Here is a 2807-nt window from a genome sequence, read left to right on the forward strand (position 1 = left end):
CCAGGAAACAAACCAAAGAGCCTGTCAGCTCACGGTCCTGCAACAAACAATATGAGCCATTTTCCTTTGGTCAGTCAGGTACTACCAAGTAGTCAAGAAAATCAAAATGGAGTATTTCTGATATTACACATGCTATGGAAGGAAGTGCAGCTTTGGAGCTGGCCATAGACAACCCTCTAACATCATCCCCAAACGTTGAATGTTACAAGTTAACCACTGGTATTTGTGGTTTATCACTGGTTTACCCTCAGGGACAGTGGAAATATTCTTAGGAAGAAATGGATTAACTTCTCAAGGATTTATTGTGCATCCAGATATAGTAGATGGAGATAGCAAGGAAGAAATAAAAATCATGGCAAATATGAAAAAAGAGATGCAAATTGATGCAGGGGACAGAACTGTTCAACTGTTGTTGTTTCCTTACATCAAGGGCAAAGTCACTCCAGTAGAAAGGACAGGGGCATTTGGGAGTACTGGAGAATGTGTGCTCTGGCAAACAGAGGTTAAATGATCAGAGAACCAAATTAATAGTATGAATGAATGGTGTTGACCTAGAAGGTTTGGTGGATAGAGGAGCTGATCTTACTATACTTTCCCAAAACTCTTCAAATCCAGATTGGCCACTTCACAAGGTTTACACACAATTTATAGGAATTGGTAAATTATCACAAATAAGACAAAGTGTCCGATGGATTACCTGTGTGGGACCAGAAAGGCAAACGGGGAAGTTGAGACCTTATATGGCTGGTATACCCATAAATTTATGGGGAGAGATCTTTTACAAATGTGGGTTATTCAAATTAATATTCCTACAATTCCAGGGACAGCAAATGAGGAAATTAGGGGTGATATGGTAGATGCGCCTGGAGAAGATATTGATACAGGAGATCAAGAACTACCACAAGTAGTGCCCGTTATCCACATGCAGGGCATCACAGCAGAGATTGAGTTTACAAATTTATAAAAGAAGCCACTGTTGACATACCAACAGCCTTGCCCCTAAAGTGGCTATTAATCTGGCCTGTCTGGCAAGAGCAGTGACCCAGAACAAAAGAAAAATTGCAAGCACTTGAACAACTGGTACAAGAGCAGATGGAGGTTCAACATATAGAAGAGTCTACCAGCCCATGGAATTCCTCCGTGTTTGTTGTAAAAATGAAATCAGGAAAATGGAGGATGATAATGAATTTAAGAGCAATTAATAAGGTAATTCAACCAATGGGTCCTTTACAGGCTGGACTTCCTTTATCTTCCTTGTTACCAAACTCATGGCCTATAATAATAATTGATTTGAAATATTGTTTCTTTCCCTCATTTCTCTTGCATGAGAAAAGTAGGGAAAGGTTTGCTTTCTCAGTACCTAACCTGAACCATAGTCATCCACTATAGAGATACCACTGGAAGGTACTTCCACGGGGAATGTTAAATTGTCCAACTTTATGTTAGTATTTTGTACAACAACCATTAGAAATAATTTGTAAGCAATTCCTTGATCTATCATTTATCATTATATGAATGACATTTTGTTGGTTGAGTCTAACAAAGATGTTTTAGAGAATATGTTTAAAGTAACACAGAGAATTCTTCGATGCTGGGGATAATAGACTGTTCCAGAAAAAAAAATACAAAGAGGAGATTCACTTAGTGAATTTGGGTTATAAAATCTGTCAACAAAAATTCAACCGCAAAAGGTACAGCTGCATAGGGACCAATTGCAAACTCATAACGCTTTTAAAAAATTAATATGGGAGATATTAACTGACTAAGGTCTACAACTGGATTAAGTTAAGCAATGTGTTTCAAACATTACAAGGAGATTCAAATTTAAACAGTCCAAGATGTCTAGCAGCTGAAGCAAAGAAAGAGAGTTAATTTTTGTAGAACAAAGACTGAAAAATGTACATATGGATCAAATTGATCCTAAACTTGATTGTATTTTAGTCATTTTGCCTTCAACTCATTCTCCTACTAGGCTCATTATGCAAAGAGAAGATAATATTATGAAATGGACTTTCTTAGCTCATAAACAAAGTAAAAAATTGAAGACATATAGAAAAAATTTCTGAATTAAGTATAAAAGGTAGAATAAGACTATCTCAATTTTCAGGAACAAATCTGGCCAAAATTGTAGTACTTCTTACAAATGCTGAGATTATGTCATTATGAGTGATCAATGAAGATTGACAAAGAGCTTGTCGTAACTACTTGGGTGAAATTAATAACAAATGTCCAAAAAGAAAACACATAGAGCTTATAGAACTAATTGTATTCTTCCATGTACAGTAAAAAGAACACCAATTCCAGAGGCACCAACATTTTATACTGATGCAAACAAGATGAGATGGCAGATTACAAGTCAGATAAAATAAGCAAGGTGATCAAAAGTCCATATACATCAGTTCAAAAATCATAATTGTATGCAATCCTATGGATTAAATTATCCTGAATCTCTTAACATAATTACTGATTCTTTATATGCAGAAAGAGTTGTTTTGCATATAGAGACTGATGAATTTGTGCCTGATAACTCAGAATTAACTGTTATATGATTGCCATGGCAACAGGCCATCAGAAGTAGACACTATCCATTATGTATTACTCATATTCAGTCCATACAGGTTTGCCTGATCCATCAGCTCAAGGAAATGAGGACATTGACCAATTTCTAATAGGAAATGTGTTTGAAGCCTTGAAATTTCATGAGAAACATCATGCTAAAGGGAAAAGGTTTAAATTTTTTTCCACCACTTGGTGACAAGCCAAAGAAATAATTTAAAAAATATCCAATGTGTTCTCTGTTCAACCAA

The sequence above is a fragment of the Mus caroli genome, chromosome 8, assembly GCF_900094665.2.
Source record: "Mus caroli chromosome 8, CAROLI_EIJ_v1.1, whole genome shotgun sequence".
NCBI lineage: Eukaryota > Metazoa > Chordata > Mammalia > Rodentia > Muridae > Mus > Mus caroli.